Raw genomic sequence first — 12,925 nt, 5'->3', positions numbered from 1 at the left:
TCCATCAGCCAACCCAACCGGCTATTCTGTACCCGTGATATCCGTTTCTGGCACCATGGATTCTCTTACAAGTACAATGTTGGAGCCCGTGTCTCGAAGTACCGACACTTTATGTCCGTGCAACATCCCCACGACCACTGGCATAGCACCTTCGGCTTCTCCCGCCTTGACAGATGTCGTAACAGCACTTGTTTAATCCTTGTCCTGCTGGTCACGTTACTTTTCCCTGTCTGCATGAGCAGAGCTTTCATCTGCAATCATGCAAGCCGTTTTATTTCCTGACCGATCACCACAGGTTTCTGTTGTGTGCCCACGCTTTCCACACTGGTCGCATTTCGACAATGAACTGTGAGCGCGACCCGCGGCACAATTTGCTGCTCTATGCCCAGTCTTGTCACAGAGGTAGCATTTGATTGCACTCCGGGTTTGCTCTTTCTTCTCCAAACGTTTCTCATTTTGGGCTTTCCCTAAATTCCTTTGACCTTGAGCTTCCAAATAACGATCGGCGTGTTCGGACAGCTCAGCCACCGTCTTCAAGTTCCGCTCCTTCAGGAATATTGCCACTTCCTTGTGACACGATGCCAGGAATAGTTCCGCAATCATGCTATCTCTTAGATCCTCGAATGATCTCTCTATGTTAGCCATCTCCAACCACCAATCGAAGTAATTGGAGATTCGAGCAGTGAACTGCTGACCTGTCTCATTTTCCTGTGGTTTTGAGCTCTGGAATTTCTCTCGAAAACCCTCGGCAGTTAATCTAAAGCGCTGGAGCAGAGCCCTTTTGACCTTGTCGTAATCTAGCGCATCCGCTGCTGGCCTCCGGCTAAAAACAGCCAATGCCTCTCCCGCAAGGCACATGCTCAATCCAGTCGCCCAATCACTCCTCTGCCAGTCTTGTCCTATCGCTATTCTCTCGAACCGCTGTATATAAGCGTCGAGGTCATCTCGCCTTTCGTCAAAAGTTGAGATTAACTTACGCGGACTCACTTTTGGTGGCTGGAGTACCATCTCTGACCTATCTGGTACTTCCACACTAGTGCTTGCGCGCAAATGCAATTTTTTTTCAGTGAGCTCCTTTTCCAGCGTTAAGTTTGTATAAGTTCGCTCATCAGCGGCTTTCGCTCGCTCTTCATCGTCTTTAGCGGCTTCTCGTGCCTCTGCACGCTCTTCACGTAATCTTTTCTGTTCCTCATGACAGAGCGTCATTACAGCCTCAGCCGATAATACCACAGCACTACCGGCTGCCATCAAGCATTTCAGATCCATTTCACGGCTCCCGACAGACCTAGGCGTGTGACAAAGTTACATGGATCCTGGCAGGCTCGCAATTGTCACGCGTTTATGCTGATGCCTGGTTCGCTCGTCGGGCGTTACGAAATGAACCATAGAGGCTGATGGTACCAAACGAAACTCCCACTTCATTACCATAAAAATCACAAAACAAAACAAAAACCAAAACATGCACACATTGAATAACAAAGAAAAGGTAATGTCTTAATGATGCGCGTTTCAACGTCTGATACCGTTTGCATTTTTCAGTTCTCGCGCTTACAGTTGTGGCGTGGCCTCCGGTCCGGTGGGAGTCTCTCTCAAGCGTGATGACATGCCATATCAATGCTCAACGGTGGCGACGATGTTGAAGAACCACTACAGCGGTAGCTCCGGTGGTTTCTCACCGAGGCAGGTGCTCGGGCGGGATACACTGCAGACCAGGGTCGGCGGTAATTCCGGGGCTGCTCGCCGAGTCAGGTGCTCGGGCGGGAAACTGCAGCCCAGGATCAGCGGTTGCTCTGTGCGCTGCTCGCCGAGTCAGGTGCTTGGGCGGGAGCCTGGGGCGAGACCCAGTCCGAGCTTCCGCAGCCCTTGGCCCCTCGAACGCCACGTCCCGGCTCTCACGTTCCTCACTCGCCCCGCGCCCTCTTGTTCCGATCTCCATCCCCGCGCGCTCTTTTCTCGTCTTCTTCTCCCTCATTCCAGCGTTTAAATTACCTATTCAAGACAACTTCTTTCTCTTCTTTTTTTCTTCATCTTGTCATTCTTGACACCTGGCTATCACGAGGTGTTCCAGGTAGGGAAACAGTGCCACCAGCATGCAAAGCACACGGTGTATGACGTCTTTCCTCGCAGAAAAATGTTGTAACTATATAAACAATGCCATCAATAAGCTTAGTATCAAGCTTGGCAAACATTGTATCCTAATTTCTGTTTGGCAACTTCAGTGTCCAGCTCCTGCCTTTCCACTGCAGTACTGTCTTAAAGGGGCCCTGCAACACTTTTTGGACAGCCTTATTTAGCACCGGAATGTGTGAAGGGGTGATTAGTGAGACGAATGCAACAAGAAATATGGAAATTGGTGCACGGAAAGTGAAGTTACGAGTCTTTTAATTTCAAAACTCGTGCAGACGACGATGAGAAACGTTCTCTTTCGCATTTCACTCCCCTGCTGATGTCAAAGACAGTTTCCAATCACAGTGAGCGTATTATAACGACATACCGGAAATGTCATCTCATGGTGGCCGTCACACAATACCTCGCTACCGCTTTTTTTATAAGGCATCTTTAGCATGGTTACTACGAACCACTTCCGTCGAATAGCAGACACTCTCACAGTCACACTTTGTAAGATACACACATGTGCTTTGGGTGGGGTCACTTCTTGGTTTGCTTGTAAGAAGCGTTCTACGGTAATGCTGGCGCCCACCGCCTGTCGCATTTTTAGCTCGCTAAAAACGCGGCAGGCGTTTCCACGTTTAGGTACCATAGCCTAGTTCGCAGGCTTTGTGTTGTGTTCGCTGTTCTGAAAATACATCATTGAGAAGCAGGAGTGATTTCTTTCTGAGAAAGTGTGAAAAGGGTTTTTGCTGTTTTTAGGCATTCACACGTATGGCCTAGCGACCACCATATGAATATTTTACGCTATTTGTAGCGTCAAGCCAATCAAAAGCGAACGGTGTTTGTCGTCCTGTTACACGACACGACATCACTTCCTATAACAAAAATAGCCGATGTGTGTCGCCGTAGCCTGATATCAAGGTAGCTTGTCCCGTGAATTAAAGTTATAGCAGCGTCGATTTCGACGCTGCCATCTGCACAATCATATCAGCGCGCTCCACTGCACCAGAAGAAGCGATGAAAAATACATGCTCAAATAGTGTCGTAGGGCCAGTTTAATGTCGGAGTGGCACCCAAAACTACGGAAATTTATGTCAAGAGCAGTGCTTGACATTTAGAAGTATTTGTGTTTAGAAGTTTCTGCAGCGAATATCTTATGTTTGTTTGGTTAACTGCTATAGCTCGTCTTGCTGTTACGGTTTGTACTTACTCAGAGTAAGGCCCATTTAATCAAGCACTAAGGCAAAGAGTGTGTATCGGTTTTATTACTAAGTTACTCTCGCACGGTGCAAAAAGCCCGCTCTTGCTTGCTGTGCGAAAACGCTTGGTCAGTGAGGAAATCCACAAAAAGAAAATGCACCACCTGAAGTTTCCACACCAACTAGCCATGACATCATAGGTTTTATTAGTGCCTACTAAGGTACTAATCGGTAAAAGTGAAAAATTTTCCTGTAAGTAGGCCAGAAATTTATAATACCGAGTTGTAGGAAGTTTTGTATAACAAATGTGGCTAAAATATAAATGAACACTTAAATATACAAGGTGTCATGCTGACATATATGTACAAAGATTTTGGCATGAAATTTAAAAATGAAGCTTGCACATACCTTTTCCTTTTTATTATAAGCCTGTGAGGGCAAAATGGAGGACAGTAAAGATTTTAGAGAATAAATGAAGCCAAAATTGGTTCTCTGGCTCAAAACCGTTTTAAATGTGGGTGCTGGGAATGTTCAGTAAATCGACTGGCATTTAAAGTTCTAGTTAGATGCATGAGTATGCTTGTTGAGTGTACATCGGCAAGAAGCGGCCTGTTTTTTTCTTTCAAAAGCATCCGTCGTTCATACCTCAGAATATTACCTCCTGTGAAGTGTGGTAGTGTGAAAGATTAATTAAGCGCATCTGAAAACAAGTGTGATGAGCCTTCAAATTAATTTTATATTTATGCTAAGGATTTGAAGTTAAGCCAATGTTAAAATTTGTGTTTCTGCTCTAGCTGCTGCTTCAGAGCCTCATTGTTCTCTTCAAAAAGAATAGCATAATAAATCTTGTCATAGTACCTTATCACAAGTGTTGAATGCCAAGATTTAGTGAAATTATTCTTCGAGTGCGTTGATTGGTTTTCAGTGTGCCTTCTAATTTGCTGGTAAATGCCATTTATTTTACTTCCTCACCTGTAAATAAATATTTTTTTTCCATCTTTTTCTAACTGTAGTATGTTTAAAGTGGTGGCTGTGTATTAAGATTGTTCAGTCATTTTAATAATTTAATAACATAATTTTCATCTCTAGAACAGCACTTTTTGAACATCGTATTTTGGCAGTTAATTCAACAAGTCTGAGTATTTGCTCATAAAAATTTTCTGCACCTTCATTGTGTGTTGCATAAATAACACCGGCAAGTTCAAAGGGCTCTACAAAACTTTTCCAAGTTAATATCGAATGGCTTCATCAATTTAGATGCAAAGCAGCTTTTTTACTCGTGTAATGCCGTATGTACGTGCATCCATACGTGCATCCCCTTGCACGCCAACCTTACAGGTGCACGCCAACGACACAATCTTCCTCACTGGCATAACCTGCAGCTGCCGGTTCCTCTGCCAACTCGCAACAGACTTTTCTCTCGTTTCACCCTCTCCACCGCCTGCAGCGCTCGACTGCATGTCGAGTGGAAACACTCTTTCGGCTCGTTTGTTTGCGATGAAACTTACATGAAACCCAACCAGCCTTCCGTGTCTTTGCGTTTCAAACAAACGTTTACTCGAGTAAACACTACACCGAGCTTCGCTTAAAACCGTTCTTACAGCACAAGAGTCGGCACCGGTTTCAACCGAGTCAACGCCGTGTGCACCACTGCTGCTGCCCACCCCATCAGGGTTCTCTTTGGGAAAATGCCCCCCCCCCCCCACCCCCACAGGGGCGTCTGCACAACCAGGCGTTTGGTGTGTAGCGACACTACGAACCCGAGCTAATGGGGGGATTTCGACTCCCTTCCACGCCTAGCTGTCCGGGGAAAAGGTATCCTGGGGGTTGAGCCGACGCCGGGTGATTGGACCTTTAAGGCCCCTGGCAGAGGAGGCAACACACCCCTTTGGCCCCGGCTTCACGTAGACGGCACCCCTGGGCTGACCCACCCAGGGGAAATCGGCAGTTGCCTTTTCCTATCTCTCTCTGTCTCTGACCTTTTACTTTCCTCTCTTTTCTTGCGGTCCTGTCTCCTACTCTCTTCAATTACTTTCCACTTTTCGTAGGTGGCTTGGTTTAACCCTGTGCAAACAGCCAGCCTTGGTCTATGTGCATTTGGTTATACTAGTAGCGGTGTACGGCTGGCGTCTGCATGTTTTGAGTACCTCAAATCTTGTAGCGTCCCCATGTTGGGCTCTGTGGTGGGTGGCCGCCACTGCTACGGAATCTAATCGCGATATCATGCACCAAGCATTTCCTTTACTTAACAATCTTACCGCTATGAAGCGAGTACGCACCGATGAATTTTCCTTTTTGAGTCATCCATAAGAAATATTCCTCCACTATCATGTTGTCCACAGTGAGAAACTTAATAAAACAGCTAGAACGGTGTCCGCCTTCTTAGTATCACGATCACTGACAGCCACATTAGGGGTTGGTTATAAAGTTATGAAAATGGCCAGTGGAGACCTGCTTCTTGAACTCCGTGACAAGCAACAGTTAAAAAATTAAAGAATCTGCAAACTTTGGGTGACATCCCCAATTCTGTGACACCTCATCGATCCATGAACTCCGCATGCGGATTTGTATCAGACACAGATCTTCTTGACCTATCGAAAACAGAACTTTTCGAAGGCTGTAAAGATCAGAATGTCACAAATGTCAAACGCATTGTCATCTGTAGAAACAATGAAGAAATCGCAACAAAACACCTTATACTCACATTTACAACCAGTGAACTACCACAAACAATAAAGACCGGCTACACAAAGACACCTGTGCGTCCATACATGCCAAACCCCCGCCGATGCTTCCAATGCCAACGATTTGGCCATGGCTCTCTGAGCTGCCGGGGCCAACTCACATGTGCAAAATGTGGTGTCCAAGGTCATGCCTCAGACACCTGCAAAGAAATGCCACACTGCGTGAACTGCAACAGAGACCATGTGGCATACTCGCGTTCATGCCTTCAGTGGAAAAAAGAAAAAGAGGTTATTACACTAAAGATCTGTGAAAACATCTCTTTCAAGGAAGCACGTAGAAGGTGTTCTGCTTTTCACGGCACAACCTATGCTGAAGCGGCGCGTCAGCGGGCAGCGTCGCAGCAGCTATCGCCACCTGCACAGCCCATGCACAATGAGCTGTCGCTGGGGGCACCTGCCCCCGTGGTAGCAGTAGTTGAGTCTGCTGCACCCTAACAATAACCGAGCCGGCCTACCCCAGGGTTACCGGCAGAAAATCAATTGACGGTAACCTGCGTTACACGCAGAGAAAACGCAGGACCGTAGAAAGTCCCTGTGGCGGCTGCAGTCAAGAGTGCCTCAGCCATTCCAGCCCCTGCTAGTGCTGACAACAGCCGGCAGAGTCTGGACCCAAAGAAAATGCCATCGAGCCGAAGGGCGCAAAAGGCTCGCCCTCCATGGCGAGGTTTTCGCAGCGACTCTCTCGCTCGCAAGAGCGCGAGTTTGGTGCCTCGGAAGAGGCAAAGGACAATACACCTATCATGATGGCGCATCCAGTGCCTAAGGAGTGGCGAGACCATCTCGACCGCTCCAGAAAAGATACATTGCGCGTTACGGGGCCTGGAAAGGGCCCTGTAACTTAACCAAAGACCTCCCTTCGTACACACAGCATTACTTTACATGTGCAATGGAGACACAAATCCTACAGTGGGACATCAGAGGACTGCTCAAAAGCCTCGATGATATCCAAGAACTATTACAAAAACATTTGTCAAAAGTGCTGTCTGTGCAAAAAACACATTTAAAGTCCAAAAACACAAACTTCCTACGGCATTATGCTACATTATGAAAAGACCGGGATGATGCTTTGGCGTCATCTGGTGGCGTAGCCATTATTGTTAACCAAGGAGTTGCATGCTCACATTTACCACTTCAAACGTGCCTTGAGGCAGTGGCTGTTTGAGCGGTCCTTTTCAATAAGCTCATCTCACCATCTGCTCTCTCTCCATACTCTCACAGTATCAGCTGCAAAAACATGAATTTCAGGCTCTTATAGATGAGCTTCCAGAACCTTATATGGTCCTCGGAGACTTCAATGCGCATAGTAAATTATGGGGGGACCCTCGCTGTGATGCACGAGGACGTCTACTTGAACAATTCCTTTTTTCTTCCGGTGCTTGTCTTTTGAATCGTACAGCCGCATTACACCCTGCCATCGCAAGCATTGGTCATAGCTTACATCGCATCAAAGACATGGCACTCTTTGGCCACTCATGGCCATTGCACCACAAAACTCCTCTAATCATTGGGAGATGGCCCATAATTTTATTGCCTCATAAATCAATTGCCGCAAAATTTTTAGAATTTGCCAAGTGTGAGTGGAGTTACAGAGATTTCTCCTGTGCTTTAAGTGCTTTTCTTTCATAGTGGTGAGCGTACTAAAAGCAACGCCGGAGGGGGATGACAATGGTGAAAAAAGCTATGTCTATTCGTAAGCCTGGCGTGTGCCATAAGCTTGGGTGCGTTTTCTTTCTTTTTTTTTAAAACACAGGGCTTACATTCAGTCTGATCACAAGCAGGAATGTGGCCGTAACCATAGAGCTCACATTGCTCATATCGGGCTAAAATTGTGGAACTTGGGATCATGGGGCACTAATTTGAATTCATAGCAATAATTGTTGTCAAAACGAAAGGGGGAGATTTTTAGCTGACTCTTAGAATTGATAGTGAATTCTAGGCTCTCACCTTTCTTTCCCACTCTTTGCTATGTTTGTTTTTTTGTTTTATATTTTTTGTATGTTTCTATCTCTTTCTTTGTCTGTCATTTCCTCTCTTCTCTTTTTTTCAGTATTTTCTCTTTCTCTCTCTCTATGTGCGCCGTGGTAGTGTAGCGATTGAGGTGCTTGGCTGCTGACCCGAAGGTCGCTAGTTCGATCCCGGCTGTGGCGGTTGCAATTCAATGGTGACGAAATGGTAAAGGACCGTGTACTGTGCGACTTTTGTGCACGTTGAATAACCCCAAATCGTCAAAATTTCTGGAGCCCTTCAATGCAACGTCTCTCATAATCAAATTGGGGTTTTGGGGCGTATGATTGTAGACACTATTATTATTATTATTATTATTATTATTATTATTATTATTATTATTATCATTATTATTTCTTTCTGTCTCTCAGCAGTCGTTCTCTTGTCTCTCACCATTTCTCTTTCTTCTTTTTCATTCTAGCTATTTCTCTTTCTTTCCTTCTCTCTCTCTTGCTGTACTCGTTCTGTCCTTTGCCTACTCCTCGCTCTTCCTCACCCACAGACAGGGTCCAACTGTGTCATTGCGCTACAATGTGACCACTGTGTCCCTCACTGCACTCATTCAAGTGTATGTTGTTCCAACTGCACAACAGTTCATACTTCACCTGCCTAAACAGTAGTGTGGCATTTATGAATCAATATATTCTCAATATAAGCGCTCGTGTTGTCCCTCTTTGACTTCCGTTCCTCACCTTCTATTCGCTTTCCTTCGAGCACGTTCGTGTTTGCGCTGCATCCCTTATTATAATCAATGTATTCTTAGTTTGGCCCCAAATACACATAGCTTTTACATGCAGCTGCGGAACTCACTTTCCCTCTTTCCACCAATCTGTGTTTATTCATTTGGTCTAAGCAAAGTATATTGACCGCTCGGCATTTTGTCTGATCTGGAAACTCATAGCTCTTGTTGAGGAACTGTCAATAATACATAGAGAAGTGATGTTTTAACCAAGCCCTTATGCTTATCATGCACGCAGGCCATGCAGCTGTGCAATTTCAGGCAACGTGCTGTGAACTGGTTCTACATGCATAATGATTTTTTGCATTTTAAGCGTCAAAACCACGAGGCATATTCAAGCTAATTAGGATTCGAACATACTACAGTTGAGCATGCCGCAAAATGAAGAGTTCCATGTCGATATCGTTGTGCCAGGTTTTTCGACGTACCAATCGTAACACAGAACATCAATGCACTAGTGCACATCAGGCACGACGTTGTGCCATTGCCGCTCACATTCATCGTCGTGCTCGTCGCCAAAGTTTCTGTAGGTGGTTACTTTGTGCCAAACTGGCGACTTTCTTACCCTGTCTTGCAACAAAACTTTTAAGTTGGTGCCATGGGTACTTTCTGGCTATTTTCTACGTCTATTTTGGGCACATTAAGTCAAAATTTCTTCATAAATATTTGAACGTAAAATAGTAAGCACTTTAGAGGGCCAGTAAACAATCCCAAGGTCTACAAATTGTTGTAAAGAGAAATATGTGCACTTTCAGTTCATGAAAAGGCTGCAGCAAGAATTTTGCAAATACGGGCTATATTAGGGAAAGTTACAGGGGCTAGAACATCACGTCCAGCTGGTTTCAAATTTTTGCACGGTCTCGCCACCGCTCTCCTTCAGAGGAAGGGCAAGGCGTGACCCGTAGTTTGGACTTTGCCCACTTCGATAATGTGACAAGAAATCAACGATTGATGTCATCGGCGAACTCGATCAGTCGCAACGCACTTCCGCTTGCTGCGATGCCTGGTTGTTTTCCGTTAGCTGGCACCGATGCTTCTACGGAGCCCAGTTGCTCGATTTGCAGCAAAACTGCGTTCCAAAACCCTGCCGCGCCATCAGACTGCCGCGCCATCTGAGAGCAGTAACTCAAAACGCAAATGATACGCTTAATAGTGGGTGTGCTTATCAACAGGTGGCGCGACAATCTGGTCACTCTCAAAGACTGGGTCAGTGAAGTGTCCCGATTTCGATGCATAGAGCCTAAGGGGAGTTTTGCAACTGGTATGATTGGATAGCTCTGTCGTAGCTGTGGGTAGAAACAGAAACTGTCGTTGACTTCAGTACTGTTTGTTGAGACCTGGTTTAGACCAATCGACGAGCTGCGTGCTGGGTCACGCCACTGAGCGCCGAGTTGTCGTCACTGCGTGTGCATGGAGATTGGTCAGGCGTAGGAAAGGAGCGCGGGAATAGTTTTGCGAAATGGAGGCTGTGCACGGCGCGCAGCTTGGTAATATTCAGAAAATAAGAGAGATCGCTGCGGTCTACTCTACGAATTACCGAGCTTGTTTGGGGGGTGTAAAAAAAAGTCGGAGCATGTTGACTGGCCCGTTAAAGAATAACCATTGTTCGCAAACTTCTGTCATGTTGGCTTATGCACACACATGTCCTTCCCCTGCCAGTGGGCTAGTGCACATTGAGCCACCCAACGAGTGTCCCGTCATCTGAAATGCCAGAGGGAGCGCTTGGCTATTATATTGCAGACTGATGACACCAGATTCTAGTGCTGAAACACAGTGTGTCAAAAAGAAATCCACAACAAAATAAGGCTCAGTTGTTTATCTTCGATCTGATTTCGCTACTTGAAGCTTGAGACTGGAATTGTTGTAACTTTGTACCGATAAATTTTGGATTTTTGGTCTATGGCGGCAAGAAATAACAGATTAAATGTTTAATGTTTCTGATGTGTTGTTGGCCTCAAGATTACTTTTGCAAGAACTCTATTGTAGACAAATTGTATATAGAGGCACTAAAAGTATAAAAATTTGATTCATTTGCAACTATATGAGGTTTTTAGACGAAGGAAGAGGGAAACATATTGTGCTTGTTATTCTCTGTTCTTGCTTTTTCAAAATCGTATTATTCATTCTTGAATACCAACAACTCTATACCAATCACTTTTTTCCTACATGGCTATAAATTTAGCGCTAAAATTAAACGGCATGGCTACTTTGGCTACTTTTGGTTTGAGTTCTGGCTACTTTTAAAATCTGCCGAACAGCAACCCTGCTCGTCATGCACCTTCATTGCAAAACAAGTCGCCCTCATGCAAAACTCTCCAACTGTTTCCCACTCATGCACTTCTTACGTATCATGCTTGCGAATATACTCAGTGTGGCCTCTGCATGTCCGCTAATCAAACAATTTGGCCAAATGGTGAATGCGAAGTGCTGCTAGCACACGAGTTTCTCCATGTTCACAAAGTGCGGCTTGTGGAGGCTTCCTCATTGATTCCAAAGTGCAATGCGAATTTTGTTCCTCTGTATAATAAAGCTTGTGAATAAATGTGAAACAAAGTGTATGTATTCGAGGTATTTCTCAACTCTCACAGGACCGTAATGCTGCTTTATAGGAACCCAATTGGGAGAATTCCTGCCAATTGCAGATCCAAGGGTTGATAAAGGGGGGGGGGGGGGGGGGAAGGTGGGTTTATATCGGCGATCACTCCCTTCTCCTTTCGGAAACTAAAAGGCAATGATGTTATGACACCTGTCACTCGTGGAAACGGGGTACGCGATACTTGACTTGTCACTAGTGATTCACCACATGTTACGTGTTGCGGTGAAGCCTGCATGGGACATTATTTCGTGTAAACAGCATAACTATTGTCCGCTTTCTGGCTTTCGGCCTTGCCTTCTCGTTTATGTTAGCGCTGAATTTTGTTGTTGCTCAATAATGAAAATGTGCACTGAAAAGTGGCAGACTTACTGCTGTAGTACTCCAAGCGATCCGAAATCTCCATTCTTTTTCTGCTTCAGACCTGCTCTGAAGCACTATTTTTGCAGCGCCGAAGCTGCTCTTGAATGCAGTTACTTCTGCTCTAAATAAGCTCTTCTTCTGTTCTAACTCTTGCTCCAAATCAGAAACTGAATGTATCACCGCAGAGCGTAAAAAAAAAAAAACATTGGAGAGAGCTCTGATGCTGCGATTGTTCATCCACTACGAGAATGATTGGTAGTACACAGATTTGCCTAGTCTTTGTGCTTGCGGGCTTTGAACTTGTAACTTTGTTTATTGCTGTCTTTTTTTTTCAAATGAAAAAATGTACCATTGGGAGCTTCGTGAGCTGATTTGGATTAGCGAGCCTAAAAATGTCACGGTGGTGAAACGTTACTGCTAAACCTTTACTGAAATTTGTCTTGCAACAAAGCAGACTCAAGCCACACAGAGCCAAACGGAGCTGAAGACAAGTCTTTTTAGTACCTATCATTCCCATGCTGGCTGAAATGCTGTGCTTTGTAGCTCCCATAGACGCCAGTTTCAGAGTTTCCTCTAGTGTATTTACTAGAAACTCTGTGTGGACCAACACTGCTCTCTCACTTCTTCGCTGTACTATACTTTATAAGACTGCGCTATGCTCTGCTTGCATGTCTGGACAGGGAAGTGATAATGATGCTCATCTTTGAATCGTGGGTACGCAGCTTTGAATGTTGCCTGACCAAGAAATTTCTTTCTCTTTATCTCTCTCTCTGTACTCGTTATCTCGCCAATCAGGAGTTATTGCGTAGTATGCAGGGCAAATCAGTGCACATGTTTTTGGCCGAAGGGAAATACGAGGAAGACAAAGAAAAGAATGATGAGAGCACATGCCTGTTCATGATGATGATAATTTTCTGTCTCTGAAGCAGAGCTAATCTCGTGTGGAGCAACTCTGCTGTAAAAGTATTCTAGGACCTCTTTAAGTAGCGCTCTTGGCATGTATATACTTGAAATTAAGGATCCTCGTTGCCACAATAGACATCCTCAACAATGTTGTGCCACAAAATGCCCAGAATTTCTGAGGCAATTTGATGAAGCTTTTGGGGGCAAAGCTCCTAAAGCCGTGGGTTTGTCCATGCATATCTGTGACCGGTTCGTAACCCCCTAGTTG

The 12,925-nt window shown here is 45.2% G+C and overlaps 1 protein-coding gene across 1 annotated transcript in view; it reads left to right on the top strand.

Moving 5' to 3' along the window:
• LOC119179571 (uncharacterized) overlaps positions 1-12,925 on the top strand; it is a 92,343-nt gene that overhangs the window by 40,308 nt on the left and 39,110 nt on the right. The window lies entirely within an intron of this gene.

This window comes from Rhipicephalus microplus, chromosome 7 (genome assembly GCF_043290135.1).
Source record: "Rhipicephalus microplus isolate Deutch F79 chromosome 7, USDA_Rmic, whole genome shotgun sequence".
Classification (NCBI taxonomy): domain Eukaryota; kingdom Metazoa; phylum Arthropoda; class Arachnida; order Ixodida; family Ixodidae; genus Rhipicephalus; species Rhipicephalus microplus.
The sequence above is the reverse complement of the archived record's forward strand: the minus strand, read 5'-3'. Positions and strand labels throughout refer to the sequence as shown.